Source organism: Belonocnema kinseyi, chromosome 2, assembly GCF_010883055.1.
Source record: "Belonocnema kinseyi isolate 2016_QV_RU_SX_M_011 chromosome 2, B_treatae_v1, whole genome shotgun sequence".
NCBI lineage: Eukaryota > Metazoa > Arthropoda > Insecta > Hymenoptera > Cynipidae > Belonocnema > Belonocnema kinseyi.
This window is the reverse complement of record NC_046658.1, coordinates 104,167,608-104,183,953: the sequence shown is the minus strand read 5'-3', so window position 1 is coordinate 104,183,953 and position 16,346 is coordinate 104,167,608. Positions and strand designations below refer to the sequence as shown.

Sequence of the window (16,346 nt, the reverse complement as noted above, 5' to 3'; positions counted from 1 at the left end):
TGAATCCGGAAGTGACTCAACTTTTCTACCAGCCTTTAAAAATATATGCTTTTCCTGGAAGAAATTAGGTAGAATTAAGTGCGGTATCCGAGGTGGAATCAAAAATAGGTAGATATTCTTGGACAACTATTTCTTAGTGAAATAATCAGGATATTCGAGAATAGACTAAATTAGCATTTTGGCTTGTATCTATTGCAGCTCTGTGGTCTGCCATCGGATTGATTTTCGAAGTTGACGCAATTATTCAAGTCAGGAATTAGGATTAAGAATGCACTATATGTAAATTCTTCTACAACGATAGCTCAGAATTGATTACAGTTTTATAATTTTTTGATAAATGGCATTAAAAATTAACTTATTAAATGATTTTTCTTCACACTTATTATACTGCACTTAATGTTACGCTAACGCCTTTGATGTAAAATGACGGCGAACAATAGTCATTGCTCGTCGTACTACGACGTTCTTTGTCGCAGCATGTGCGATCCATGCTGTGCATATAAACAATTTCGAATGTCATTGGCATAGAGATTAGCGTCATTACCACGTCTCGCGCACGAGGTTGCCGTAGTGAAACGCAATTAATCGACTGAGAAAAACATTTCCAGCACCTTATTAAATTATTTAGTGAATCCCAAATCAATTAATTATATATCAATTATATATATATATATATATATATATACATTTAAAAATGCAAAACAAAAAAATATTTAAAAACCGCTCCTTAGGTTTAATTAAAATTCAATGTTTAGTGATTCCAAAAACTAAGTCAAAATCGTTTAATAATTAAAAATAACATGTTGTCTTAATTAATCTGCAGACCTTTTCGATTAATAAATTCCTAATAAGCACTACTGCACGACCTCACGCGAATAGCAAATATCTCCGTATTAATTTCTCCGCATACGATTTCACGTATATATGGAGTTATAAAATCTCTCGGATAAGTACATACGAATCTGAATACCGCCAAGCAGAAAAGTATAGTCAATTTAATCGCGCGGAGTCACGTCTCGCCTCCGTCAACTTGCCTTTAAAAACACCCACTCTGACTGACCTCTTTGTCCGAAGTACTCGATGGGAGCTGCACTGTGTTCAATGTTCATCCTCCTGTAACCGTCGCGTGATAATCAAGGAGGATGATACACTTTTATGAGTGCAGTACATTGCGCGAAAAAAATTATTCATTTTTTAGATATATAAAGCTCATTTTTCTTCTAAATGGAATAGCAAAAAGGTATCACGCTATTACTATTTTGTGGTATTTACTTAATTCATTAAAAGTCATTAAATTATATGTCGGAATTATTAGTATAGCACACGTGCATCAACAGAAAAATTTAACTTTCTTAACTAATCTTTTATCATTGAAATGTGACTTTAATTTTCAAAGAAACGGATCTTGAAAAGAAAAACGAGTATCATATGTGCAAGAGAACCCGCCTATATATGTTTCATTCCAACTTTGCATAAGCATGCACCTGAAAGATGCTTCTTTTTGGTTTGGGATTACCGATGACAGGCGAGTCGAAGTAGGGTGTGTGAAACCGGCGAGAGCCTTCAAAACTTCAAAGCGCTTACCACGCCCTTTCCGAAAATGAAAAGGGGAGTGTGTTATCTCTCATTTCACTAAAGACATAGGATCACGCGTCCAAGGTTATGTGTGAATTTTCGATATGAAAAATAATCTCTTCAAAAATAAATTTAATTTTGATATCATATTTATTCATTGACTATTCATGTTTGCTTCATTTACATATACGTTAACTATAGTCATAAACTCCTTACATTAAACGAAAGTCCAATGAATCTTTATTATACAAAAAATTTCTTCTTCATATTATCCAAAAATCATCATGCTTCGCTCTTCAATCGAAAAAACAGACGATTTCAGAGAACGTCTCTCAGCCAACAAAAATAGGATAAAGAGTCTACCGTACTCTACGTTTTTTACATCAACCTTGACGAGGGTCTTCGCATTAGAAAAAGAAATTTAGCAGGAACTAGAATATTAAGTGCATTATTAAAGAATTTTAATAACTTTATACGGTTTAAGTCCAATCTTTCTTTTCTGAATGATTGAATTAATTGAGAATTAAGTCAAGCCTCGTTCCGAGGCACATTATTATCCAACCCTTCCAATATAATCATAACTTTGTTGCACATACTATAAATTTCCCAAATGTATTTTGATGAACCTTGAAGACGCTAGGGCAATAACCAATCTTTTACATATCAAATCAGGCAAAAATGACTCCCTGGTATCAGCATTCAAGTGTCTCCTACCTATGAACGGAAACTGGTTCTTCCTCTGCATCCGCGCAGTGAGTAATTTATACGTTCCGAGTTAAGACAGTTACAGACGGTTAGAGAGGACTGCAAGATGAGCGAGTGGGTACTTAGTTTACTAAGGTGCACGCACCGGCATTAATATGGTGGACTCAGAACAAGCGCCGAGATTTCATCTCGAAGAGATGCAGTCGTGCATTCAGTGTATCGCGATAGCGGAGCCATATGTAGGTACAAGTGCAACTACAAGTTTCGGTAGTGCCACTTGGGTGGTTTTCCCTGGAATTCGTTGCACGGCGTTGGAAGATAAGACTTATACGGGGCCTCCTCGCAAAAGGACTCCTGATGTCTGCCCTGGCATCTATCCGATTACAACATTATTGTATGCTCACCACTTTATTTTTCTGCAACTTGGTAATCCGTTTCTGAACCCTACATGGACTAGACTGGCAACCACTTTGTAATAAATGCATTGCTGGTAGTCCGAGTGATCTCGGAGAAAAGTACATACCCAGAAAGGTACTTTTCTTACAAAGTGATACTTCAAGGAAGAAATCAGCACAGTAATTGAAGAACGCGGTTTAAAAATGTCTTGCAATGATGTTTAGACTTTAGAAGACGTGCGTCGTTGCAGATGTGACAATTACGTTATTTTGCTTGTTGTGCCTTGAGGTAAATTTGCAGATTTACAAAAAAGGATATTATCGTAAAGAACCGTCATTTCACATCCCCTCATAGAAAAGTTCCCGGCCATTTGCGGACCGAAAAAAAACATTCACTCTGCCATTTCGTCCGGTTTTCCTATCCGGCTGCCATCATGTAAGTTTGTAGATCGAATAATTTCTGATGTTACTCGGTGTTATTATCCAGATGCGAATGACATAGGTATACCATTTGATTTTTCAAAAAGTTAGAAATCTGCTGTACAACCTTATGTAGGCTGTACTTAGAAGCATTAAACCATAGATAGACTTCTGCCATGTGCAATGATTGCACAGATATAAGTCCGTCTTCAAGAGCGCAATTTGCCTCGAAAGTTAAACTTTTCAGTATAAAGTTCCCGGCAGTATAATGGAGATAATTAGTTTAGATTCTAAAAAATTGTTTTTATACAAGATAAATATGATCGGAAAATATAACTAGACAAATGTGAATTGAATTCATATTTTTATTGTAGTTGTTGTTTCAAGCAATCGCCTTAAACCATAATACTCGTTAAACACTCTGGATTATTGGCAAGGGATTACTTCGAAATGGGCTCTTTCAGGAAAGTAACTGTCTTACATGGTATTCCTTTACGGCAGAAATCAACCACTAATTGAGAAAAAGTTTCAAATAATCACAATGTAGGAGACTTCTATATTACTCTATAAATACATTAATATGCAAATACAAATTTAATAGCGCATATTATTATTGATTATATATCTACAGAAAACTATATAATACGAGAATGCGATGCAACCGGTTTTCTGAATTTGCATAAGTACACTAATGTAGATATTATTGATATGTATCGTCAAACCCTTAAGCAAAATTATAGCTGGACTTTATTAAAGTTTGAAACTAATGCGAGAACTTGCGTGCACTTAAATCTAATCATCAAAGTGCAAGTACCTGCTGCACGGCGAAAGAAGCCTCAAGACCACATGTGTTTTCAACCATTAGCATATATCCGATTACGGTAGCTTAGTCCAATAGCAAAGAGATAATTAGAAAAGATTAGGAAATCGCCGCGCTAGAGAAATAGGCGTAATTGTTGATTTGAATATCTTTGAGGCACAGTTGCATACATTTCAAAGGAAAATCCAATGCTCAATTCAGTTCCAGGCGTCCAGCTTTTGTATACTTGAGTTTCCATTCGCACCTTATTCAACGATCAACTTGGAGATTTTATGCATAATAAATTATATCTTTTTATAAAGGTGGCTAGGGAGCAGAAACTGATTAAGAGACGCTGTTAGCTACAAGGACTTCAATATGGAGGGTTTACAATTACAATATCAACAAGCTCAAGGGGAAAGACTCTCCATTTGGATAGAAATGGATGTCTTCACTGAGAAAAAGTTGAGTTGATCCCTGTTACGCGATACTGATCTCGATTGGGGGCCTCATGCTGATGCGGGGTTTACGTTTTTAATTTACATGTGGGTATGTGGTCTTCTGTGGGAAGTATTCAAAAACTGATTGAACGATATATGTATAAGATCTATAATTTGATTTTTATGACTGCATTTTTATGAAATGCATTATCATAATATCCAAATTTCACGTGCATTCTGAGTAATGGATACAGATTTAATTAAAAATATTCAGCTCTAATTTACAATAACGAGAAGCCGAAGATGAGTTTCAGCAGAGATAAGTTGTCACTTAATGGTTCTCTCGCCTCGGTCAATTTTCTGCGCTTGAAACCCTTGCAAAATCGTCTCTGTCTCACCATTAAGAACCAAGCATGGAAGAAAGAAAAAGATTAAAAGAGGGAGAAAAGAGAGGAGACACGATTTGTTCCCAGAACCTCTTGGATACTGGCCCTCTTTTTGTTTTCTACCCATCGCAACCGCGGCACAAGTCGTCGCTAATTGGCGGAATGAGCGTAACGAGGTCGAGTGATTGGCGAGTCTCATAAGGTTCTTTGAGACCTGGGGCTTTGCTTGGTTGCTTCGATTATTCCCATCCAAAAGTTTAATGTGCGAATATGCCCAGTCAGCAATAAGTCAGAAGCTTAAAAAACGTGTCACATGGTCTGGGATCGTCAAGTAACTTGACGAGAAAGCAAATGGCTACTGAATCTTAAAAAAAAGATGTGCGCATTTTTCATTGGGTGGGATTTGAAATTTGAAGCATTGTCGCATTTTTTTAAGACAAGATATAAATACATTAAATAAAGTAATTCTTGCAAAAAATTATAGCAAGAAATATGACAAGTCGAAAAGGACTGTAATAAAATTATGACAGTTCTCTTTCTGCATCATTTCCAACAAAGTTTTAAATAGTGTAATTATCTTCTTACAACTTTAGTCTGGATATTCTTTCCCATAATTTCTCGCATTCTTTTCCAGAGTTTAAGCACTTTTTGTCCACAGAGTGCAAACCATTCCTTAAGGGATTGAGCACAGTTCTCATAGTTACATTGATTAATAGTACAAGTATTTATAATTTGATGTTTAGAGACTTAAATCTTTGTACGCAGGTTGAAGTTCAAGCGCCATAAATTCGTCATTATTATGCAATCAAACTGTTACAAACTCCGCTCTATCGATTCAATCATGCCTATATACTCGGTATTCGCTGCAGTAAAATTATACGAAGATTGGCCTTATTAAGATGATCAAGGTCGATTTTCCCCTACCAGAATTTAATTGTTACATTCCTCTAAGACCAAACCAGTTCACTGATTAAGATGCAAAGACTAAGTGACTAAATCAATTTAAAGCAGTTCCCCTAAAGGCCTAAAGGAATATAATGAACCACTTCAAAAAATCAACATGTTAAACTACTAATAATCTCCTGCTTCACGCTTCTACCCAACGGTTAAATTCAAGAAAATGAAAAAAGTAAACTATTTACTCCGAGCCCACATTTTTAAGCGAGGCACAAAGTTTTCAACACTATTTGTTTACGGTCCAAGAACGAGTCTACTTTTTAATTTTATTTATCTCTGAAGATGAAATTACGATACCATTTTTTTAAATTCATTAATTGTTTTGTTTTGATATTTCTATGACTGAATAATGCTTCAAAGTTCAACTGTTCAAAATCTCCGAACCATGTCAATTATTCTTCTATCTTCATACTGTATCCCTCATGAATTTTCATCTTCCTATTCTTTCGAGGGAGTCGCACATTCTAGTGGAATTACATTAAGGAAAACCAGTGTAATGCACGATGTAATCTGTGTGACTTATAGGGTATTACACACGTGCCGTCAATGCAACACCGGTAGTACTTATTCTTGCGGTCGGCACGGTAATGACTACGTTTAAAGTGCTGATTTGGCACGTGCGTGTGAAACACGGGGTACTTCACATTCATGTGTTCATAAGTGTGAGACCTGTGCCAATATGCGTGTACCCAATAAACCACGTGTGTTGGTACGTGCCTCACACCCGGCGCCTGACGAGACCCACCTGGCCCACCGAAAGTATTGAGGTTGGTTGGTTACACTCCGACGTAATCTTCCCCACTAAGCAAATAACCTGTTACCTCTTGTGCCCGTCTTCTTTCACTCGTTTCTTCTTCATTCATCGCATCTGCCTCGTTACCTCTCATCTCTTTTCACGACTACCTGTTGTCCTCCTGTCGACCATGGGCACCGCCTCGTTAAATCAAAAATACGGAACCAACTCTAAAAAAAAGAAACCGGATCCATTTGTTCTGTGATTTCTAAAAACCATTTATCCTTTGTGTTGAATGCGGTTTAGGATTTTCTTTGAAAACACTTTCTTCGTATTGTTTGTGTCAATCTACTAAAGAAACACGTTTTAACTTTCAATTACATATTTATAATGAATAGTGAAAGATGTAAAAACTAAGCTAACATCTCTGCCTCGGTCTACACTCTACCCTATAACACTTTTTTTAAATAATTTAAACTCTTGTAGATACTTGTTTGTAAATATATAAATGCCAGCAACAACCCAGGATTTACTGATTCAATTAGCGCAAAATTCCTTCCAGTAACTACTATAGATTACGTGGAAACTTTTAAGATAAGAGACCATTTCACGTGAAATGCTGGTAAGGGCCAAGGATGCTCAACGTGTAACAGAATAGCAATGATTGCAAATTGTATAGCCCTCGTACACTTACCAGACGCATGCGATAACATTGAAACTAGTTACGCTCAATTGTTACGGTAGCCGCGTAACACCGACTTTTTTCACCCTCACATGTCCATTATCTTTTCCAACCAGTAATTGGCAAGATTTTTTTTAGCACCGTAAATAGTATGTGGCGCTTGAACTTCGTGCTTTCCTTTTACGCGCGAAGGAGATCTTACGGCCATCATAGTTATTACTTACAGCGTTGCGAGCACGACTAATTAGCGAATCGAGATTTATCCCGATAAAATGCATTCTACTTAGCATCAAGTATATGGACGCAGCTATTTTTGCACCACACAGCGTATCCATTACTACTGTTTCAAACAATTTTAAATTGTGCAAAAGGACAAATTTTCCTTAACTAAGAAAAAAAAGCTTTTATCAGCTTCATTTTAGTTTCAGAAAAATTGGAATGTAGATATTGTTATTTTAACTCCAAGGGCTACTATGCGTGAAAAGTGCATTGGTACAATCTCAGTACAAGTAGTGAGATAACGCCTACATCTACTAGGCCTCTCACGTGTGCAAGTACACTGGCATGCGTGGATGAGTTGAGAGACATAAATGGTGTAAGACATAGTGTAATTCAAACTGTAAGTGAAGACAGATGACTGCCGGTTCTCGGTAACATTAAATATAGTGTGCTAATTCTCCCCCTTCACTTTTTTCTTCTATTACGTAGCCGTTTATTTTATATGACCAACACACTAGTCTTTAACCCTACATTCGAGCCTACATTTTATAGTCTCATTTTTTTCAAATCGGTAATATAAATCATAGCAATGGAAGCAAGAGGCTCGTTACGAGTTCCCATAATCAACTAAGTGCTAGCCGGAAATTTAAACTTACTCTAGTAGTAAAGTCATCTGAGAAAAAATGTGACAAAATCATTGAAGAAACCTCCTCACAGAAGGAAGCTGCCCGAGTCGAAATTTATACCCTACTTTGGAGTTGCAGCTCCTTACTAGAACCTGCTTTGACACCATTTAAGCTTATAGCCCCTGCTTTAAACTTTTAACTCCTTGAGAATGAAACATTCGAGCCTACTTTGTCGCTGTAACACCTCTCTGAAGCTACGTTAAATCTTTAGAGAATACATTTTTATAACTCAAGACCCTACTTTGCCGCTTGTTAGCTTCCCCTTCAATGCTGACCCTACTTTGAATCTTTTAAGCCTACAATGTTCGAACTTCACGAAAGTAAAGTAAAAATTATTTTTTACTTGGGTTAATTAAAGTCATTGGTCATCTTACTGGCTGAATGCACACTCAATTAACACAAATATTTAATTAAGGATGTAACCTAATTGTCATTTATTATTTATGTATAAATCAATACTTTTTTGCAATGCTCGATCACAGAAAAATAATTTCTCTTAAATGAAAATGCTGAAAATTGGTACGAGAATGATCATCAAGGGAAATTAATCAATATTGTCGAATAATAAGTCACTATAAAAATTTTTATCAATAATTAATAAAAGTGTGTGTATTTAAAATTTATGTAGGTGATTGAAAATCAAAAAAAATTATAAGAATAAAATAATTTCCATCAATAACAACAAATATTATGAATAAAATAAAAAATTTGAAAAATACATTGAAATATATATTTAATAAATATAATTAAATTTATTGTTATTAAATTTTTATTATAGTATTACGGTTACTTTATTTGCAACATGATTTCATGGACAAAAAAATTTTTCCCGAAGGAACAGTGCCACTTTTTCAATGGTTTGGTCAAATGCATGAAAAATAATTTACTACCTATCTCGAATTTTGGGACGACGAGGCGATTGGTTATAAAAGCATGAATGTTATTGTTAATATAAACTTATTTCCTGATAAAAATATTAGGTTGATTCTTGAACTAGCTATTTGTATTTTTTAGTGTCAATTGGATTAATTATATGATGCTCAACGACTTTTTAAAAATCTTTGCTTAATAAAGAGATAAAAAGATATTGCTATTTATATTGAACTCTTCAAAAATGGTTTCAAATATTTAACGACACAGAACGTTTAAAAAAAGTAATTATTGAATTAATTGTTTCAGATTTAAAAAGATTTTGGACCTTGAAGTATTGGACGAGTGCTAATGATTTTTATCGAAGACATCCTAATGCGTTCCGTTAGCTGAATCGGTAAGGGCATTAGGCGTTGGGCAAATACTTAATGTGTGCTTGCGATCTTGGGTTCGTTTGTTAGTACTTGCGGATTGTTCAGTACACTATGCTTTAGCGTCATAATCAACAAATTCTGTTAATTATATCTCTAAAAAATAATGGCGAATATCCTTGATATTTATATCACAGATATTATTTTATTTTTCTTCACCCATATTGGTGTGAGATTATAGAGAACCTGCATTGATGCCACAAGTCCTACATATAGTAGTTTTAGCATTAAAAAAAGAGTCTAATTTGTCTCAAATACAGACCCTATCTTGACGCTAAACGTGGAAAAACGACCGATTTCCGAAACTTTTAGCGTCAAAGTGCGGGATAAATTATATTGAAATCGCTGCTTATTTAGAACCTACTTTACAGCTTCCAGCGCCTACTAAGGTAGAAGTTACAGCTTTAAAGTAGGGCCTAAATTTCGACTCGGGTGGACTAAGTCTTGATGCGTCTTTTTCAGGTCTCACCTAAGCCGATCCAAAGGCAGCTTCATTTAATTTTCTTTTGTTTAAAAATTCAATTTAATGACAATTGAAGAACTTTTTGACTACAGAGATTATTTTTAGTACATTTCTTCAACTGTATATCATTCTGAAAATGGTTATGTAAGTTATTGAAATTCTCTATAATTTTTCTGCGGCAGCATCTGTGAAGAGCTCATAAATCCCATTCTTTGGTTGCGGCTTGATCTTCTGTCTTGAATATTAACCCGCGCTCTGTCGAGTCTCAGGGGTTATGCTATAACGAATCAGACTTGTACCTTTGACTTGTAAAGCGTTGTCTGTAGCTAATCGCAAGTCGCAACTCTTTAGCTTTAATGAAAATGCACGACTTTGCACTGCAAGTGCGTGAGCTTTTGAATATACACTGCTATTCTTCCGGAATTCGGATTGGAAGCGGAACGCATTTCGTAAAGTTGGTTTATTAATAAGTTCCATGGACGATCGCGTGCTCTACTATGAGAAAATCAATCGCTCGATTTTTAAACGAAGACGCATCGAAAAAGTAAACCGGTGGTCGTGCCAGCATTTTCGGGATTGGTGACAGATGTGTGTAGCGAGGATAGATTGCTTAAACATTGACCTATCAGATTGAAATTTATTTTCGTATAGTACAGATCAGCGCAATTCTTCTTTTTCAATAACATATTTTTCAGGTTCGATGAAAACAAATAAATTATATGTTCCTCCAAAATTGTATAAGTGAAAAATAGATGGTTCATTTTAGTTTTGGAAAAACCAGATCGTTGTTTTTATCAAGAAATTGGCTTTTCAAGATTTGTTCGCAAGACGAAGTAAAAATATTTCTAGGAAATAATTGTTAAATCTGCGGATGCTGCGTTATAATGTTCTGAAACACCTCTTTAATTTTATATATTATAGCAATATTACTCTAATTTATGAACAAGTTTATTGAAATACTTGTTTTGCTTTTTTGAAAGGCTTCAACAGGTTTTCTTGTAGTCTGTAAATCTGTTTTTAATCACTTACAAGGTATTAATAGTCCTGCGCCAAGAAACAAAAGTTGTATCAAACAAAAAAAAACATAAATAAGTAAATTAAAGCAAGAATAGAACAGGAAACTAAAGGATAGGCGTGCAGTGAATAAAAAAACCGGATAGTGAATTTCGGTGCACCATAATGAATCATGAATAGTCTATTCGTGCGTAATAATAGAGGCCGTATATCTATCATTCTGTTTTGAACTGTCTCTTGCCAGTGTCTCAGTGCCAGCACTTTACAATAAATTATGGTGTGTTCTCTTGTGACAATTACTGAGGTTAAACAGCATTAGCAACCAGTTCTATTTGCATTTCTACCGACGCGGATGAGACGCCTTGCGATTTCGCGAGTCCTAGGGGCGACACGCTTGCTGTCAGGTGAGCCATCCGTGCGTTAAGAACACGCCTCAGAAATTAGCGGGAGATTTAAACAAAGTTTCGTTGATATAATTTAACTGTGTGTATGAAAACTGAATTAGATTAAACGCGTCAATGTCCCTCGCAATGACCTTGTCTGTTGTTCCAATTTCCTTTTCGGTGCCGCATTATACAATACACTTCAAATGACTCAAAGACGAAAAAGACCATTCTGATAAGTATGTAATTTCTTGTTCAATCTTGAAATTATGATTTATAGCTGATGCTAGAAAGTCGCTGACATCTTGAGTTGTCGCCTACATTATTTGAGCGTGAAAAACAGGCTTCAGAAATCGGCGCCTGACATAATATAAACTATCGCAGTCTTGCACGCCCCAATCAAAATATGAACAAGACTCTTCAAATATTTCGGCAATCTATCGATCATCCTTATCTGCTTTGTTTGACGGTATTATGGCCGTGATCGTAACTTTATCGTAATTCCAACATTTTTGTATGATATAGGTAAAAATACGTTTTAAGTTCAAAAAGCTTGCGTGGGCTCTCCAGAGTGTGAATTGTAAACATAAATTGGGAATTGGGAAGTATCGGATCAACAGATCTGATTCTAGAGATTTGACACGTTCTAATCATAAAGCTGCAGTACAAACAGATTACCGGAAAGCAGTAAACTTTTGCAATATGCAGGCAAGAAGAAAACCCTTTACAAGCAAAAAATATTCGAAGGTATAGATAGATTATAGAATTTAATGTATTTCCTAGTTTTCTTGATAAGATAACGTGAGCAGTTGTGTGTCTGCACTTTCCAGTCAGCAATACCTATACTCGGCTTGAACATGAGCAGTATTTCCCTCCTTAATGGCACTTGACTTTCGAGATGAAGGCCAGAGACCTGCTGGAGGAAGGGAAGCGGTTTCAGACTGAAGGGGATGAATAAAGAGAGAAAAAGAAAGATATATTCAAGAAGTTTAAGGAAAGAGTGGGAGATAAAAATCCATTATTCTATTCCGGCGAAGTGAGGCCAACAATCTGGCCTTATAAAATAAACTGCACTCTAGCTACCGAGGCGCGCGTTGGCCGGCACGATCTGTCAAATAAATCGCAGCTCGCTTCTTACCCGCTTACTTACAACAACTCCCTGTTACCTCTCTTTCCTCGATTTTTGACCTTACTTTATTCCTTTTAGTTTTACATCTTCGCGAGGCAATTCATAAAATCAAGTCAGTAGTGAGAGAGTTTGAGTAAAAACAAACGCTTCAAAGTATTGCACCTTCAAATTGGCTTCCCTTACATTGAAAAAAATGTGTCGAGATTTAAACCAAAATCGTCTAAATTTAAAGACATCAGTAGCCTAATTTTATAATTATTGAGTACACATTTTTATTTGCTTGCACTTATCAACAAAGTTACAATCAAAAATTATTTATAAAATAGAAAAATATGAAACAATTTTTCCTATACAACCTATACGTGATACCATTCAATATCATAAATCACAAGATTAATTAGGCGCCGCCGTCCTTATCAAGAAATTGAATACTTGGTTAGGTCGAGCACCCCTTGAACAGAATAAATCATTATAGTAATAAAAAGAAGTTAGTCTAACAACTCTAAATAAATGTTGGACTTTTATTTAAGTACCAAATTGATCACAAGCATCAATGACCATTTTTCATAATTTAAGATTTAAGTTGTAGCTATTTGTAGTTATGATTGTCTTTAATCTAATCATATATCTTTTTACCTATTTATACATTAATATTAATTATGAAAAAATAAAATATCGAAAGGACTTTGGTATTAAAAAAAAAAAAGAAAATTATTACAAACTTTTAATCTTGAGCATGAGTGGGGCTCATGAAAATCAAGTCAAGTGGGGATTAAGAAGAAGTAAGAAGCATGAAGGGTCCAATAATAACCAGCATTGTGCAGTGCACGCAGCCATCACAAAAGCTAAGTCCCACGATCAAGAATAAAATTGACGGGTGAATGGAACAATAATAACACAAGTAATATACTTTTTTAATATCACAAATTGAACCTCACCTTATCCACGCAAATTCAGTAAAAAAAACCTAATCAAAGCATCTTCCTAAAATATTAAAGTAAATGCCACGCGTATCACCTTTCATCAAGTTTTATTCAAGATATATTACGAACTAAACCTGAACCTTCCACGTCTTGAATAAATTATTGACAACCAGTTAAGTATTATAAAGAATACGTTATTTATGATCACTTAATTCTTAATAGTCTCAAAGAATGTAGTCAGCATCTAACGATCGATGAGTTTATAATAACCGATATTTTATCCTCTATTTCTCAAAAAAAAAGTTTGGCCTTTCGAACCAAAACAATTCTACCCCTTCAAACCTTTTCCTTATCAGCTGCTCCTATATCATACGCTTGTTCCCACAAAACGTAATTACCAACAAAATCACTATCAGTTTCTTAATAGCTACCTAGAGCAGTTAGAGTCTAGTATAGAGGATCAGTTATTATTGGTTATAATTCAGCTTCTTACAGAATGATTAATCTTCTTGATGCGCAAGGTACGTCCACGTCTCGCCTACAGTAGGAACATAAATCTCGTAAATCATTTAAAACAAACAATTGCCGCGTATGCTCGGAGGAATGATCATGGCGGCAAATACCGGAAATCTGTGCCCGTACATCCGCTCAAGGCGATCTCATGCCGGTTTGACTGCAGCGTTGACCTATTCGGGTCAGTCGTGTCACTTTAACCGCTTTCACGGTTTATGGTTCAATTAAACAAGTGAGTCACGTTTGTCTCGTCTTCGATTCAGGATGATTATCAAATGTGTCTCAACATCCGAACCAGATTCCTTCCTACCCTTTCCAAAGTTATCCTGCTCCATAGAACTTGTAGAACTTGGCCATCATTATTTTCTTATAAATGCATTATGATCAGTGAATTCAAATTGTTAGTGTAAACAAATTAAATTCCGAGTTCTTTTTATTAAATTATTTGCACATGAAAATAAGTCAATAATTATCTTACATTATGAAGGTGGTTCATTGAGCTCGAATTACGAGATTAAATCCGAATAAATTATTCTTTCTAATGTCTCGTCTTTCACGACATCGCTTGTACGGTCCAGTTCGGTCTTGTTAACGGCACGAATTCGGTAATTTGGTGGCAAATTGAGTCTCAAGTGTACCATAAAAGTGATTTGATTATAGAGTACCAGAATCTAAAGTCTCTTAGAACAACTTATCGCTATTGAATCACAAGAAGACCAAATGAAATTACAAACATCTATTATCATGTTAAAAATATTGAAATGATGATTTCCTCTTGGATAGATATAATCAGTTTGAGTCTAATGAAAGCATTCAAAGATTTAGTCGTTGGTCTACCGACTGACATAATTTGTCAACAGAGTATTGAGAGACTAGCAGTCAAGAAACCAAGAAGACTGAGAACGGTCGATCGATTCTATCACAAAATATAAATGACTTAAATGCCTTTAATTGTCATTGCGTGCTATAGCCATTAATGCCACGACTATCTCCAATTTTCACGTGCGCCTCGAGATTCCTGAATCACTTCATAAAACATTACTAACGATTGTGATTATACACGCGACTCTTCAAAACCTATACAATTACAAAAAATCTGAATTTTGCATCTATTCATTCACTCTGATTGAATCAAATGTCAATCATATCGAACACCTTATGAGTCAGGAGAATGTTCAACAGTTCAATATTTACCAAAGATCTATAGCATAAAAATATACATTTTTATACATTGTTTATAATTTATTGAAGTTTTGTATGGACAATAAAATCACATTTATTCATAAAGACGAAAGTTGACTCACCAATTGCCAAATTGTTCCAAGGAAAGCTCGTTCCAAGCGATGTTGATCTATAAAGTTGCTTCCTCGAGTTTCTGAAGCTTCTGGTTTTCGACAATCGCTTTCGATTTGGTTCTTGATGCTCAAGATACCAAAATCTCCGATAAAAAATCAAATTTCCGTTTATAGTTCTTGTGCATTAAAAATAGGATTCTGATTTTTAATAAGATGGATTCTATGCATTCCTGAAGCTCGTGCCCAATGTCAGGAGATTCTTGCGGTCGTTGCTGATTCACTGTTTCCAGCTTACACCCTCTGCTGTTATTTCAGGCCGTCCGTCGTTATAAATCCACGGCGCCTTTTAGCGAGAATCGTATCTTCCCGCCTCGTCTTCTTCTCAGCTTCCGTTACTTTTTGCATACACCAATCTCCATCTTTGTAACAATTTTAATCAATGCAAATTTTCATTACTCGAGTCTTTTCTTCCATAAAGAGTCTCAATGCACTTAATTTGAACAACACTGCAGAATGTAAATTTCGAGTTCCAAACTTCTTCACTTTTCACTAAAGGTCCACTTTTGGCAGTTCACTTTTAAATTTCTTCTTAAAGTCAACACTTTTTAAAAAAACAATTGAAGAATGTTAATCCAATGGTTCAATCCTCAAAACTTGGATCGTTCGTCGAATGACATAAGTCACAAAAATTGTTCGTTGTCTCCTGAACTTCGCGCACTTGTTTACCAATTGATTGCACAGCAATCAAGCCGGCACTTTGTAAACAATCGATCGGAGTCGATTTAAAATATCTCGTCATCCACAGAACCTTTGGGAACTAAGGACTACAAAAGGGGTAGGTAATTGGTTTCGATAAAATTTATTTCGAAAAACGCGCCCGTCGAAGCTCGAACTTCGAGATAAGAGACTGTCCGACGTTAGCCGAGGATGCGCTTAGGAAGCTCGAGACGAAGTGCCAGAGCGATGCTTGAAATAACCGCTCGCCCACATCTCCCTCCGCCAACCCTAGGTTTTCCTGCCCCACCCCTTTGTGCACCCCCACCCCATTCAATAGAGCCCTAAGAATCCCCTCCACTTGCTGGCGTTACTCCCTCCCTCATTAGAGCGACTGTCGGCGTAGGACGGCACCGTAGACACACGTGCGTGTGCCACTGCGCGACCGAAACGCTTGCCGCCACCCGCGACACGCATTTTTCACCAGCCCCCTGCAACAGAAGTAGAAGGAATCGGAATGGAAGTTAATGATTGTGCTTGCATGGCAGATTTTTTGCAGTTTGGTTGCCAGAACCCGTTGCTTGGACGTAAACATTGCGGTTGAGCTTAAGAAA

General features: G+C 36.0%; 1 protein-coding gene across 4 annotated transcripts in view; it reads right to left on the bottom strand.

Annotated features, from left to right (window-relative positions):
- Positions 1-15,952, bottom strand: part of LOC117167149 (fibroblast growth factor receptor 3-like) — a 57,577-nt gene extending 41,625 nt beyond the window's left edge. For all 4 annotated transcript variants that reach the window (XM_033351865.1, XM_033351862.1, XM_033351866.1 and 1 more), the window contains exon 1: positions 15,028-15,952. The gene's annotated coding sequence lies outside the window, so the exon portion shown is untranslated. The remainder of the gene's footprint in view (positions 1-15,027) is intronic.
- Between the last annotated feature and the right edge of the window lie 394 nt (positions 15,953-16,346).